The sequence below is a fragment of the Lipotes vexillifer genome, unplaced genomic scaffold, assembly GCF_000442215.2.
Source record: "Lipotes vexillifer unplaced genomic scaffold, Lipotes_vexillifer_v1.1 scaffold518, whole genome shotgun sequence".
Classification (NCBI taxonomy): domain Eukaryota; kingdom Metazoa; phylum Chordata; class Mammalia; order Artiodactyla; family Lipotidae; genus Lipotes; species Lipotes vexillifer.
Window position 1 is genome coordinate 158,016 of NW_006780945.1, and position 369 is coordinate 158,384.

Below are 369 nucleotides of genomic sequence, written 5' to 3' on the forward strand. Positions count from 1 at the left end.
ATGGGGGCACGCGGGCGGGGGGGCCAGGGGGGGCGCGGGGGGGGGGGGGGGGGGTCTCTGCTGGGGTCCCACTTGTCCCTGGGCACCTACATCTGCTACACACTCAGGCAATAACTGAAGACTTAGATGTCAGGGCAAAAGCCACATCTACACTCGGGCATGAAATGCCCCTTCCCATTGTGTGCACCTCTCCCGTAAGTTCAGGGGGTCACATTTGCTCCTGGTTGGCATTTAGGCCAAAAGGGAGGGGAGAAGACGGGGGTCTCCCCACAGGCACAGCCATGTCTGGTGTGGCTCATCTGGGGAGGTGGCCTCCACTCGGCCGGAAGCCAGGTTTCAGAAGGTGGGAGAGGGAACCCCATTGCAGGC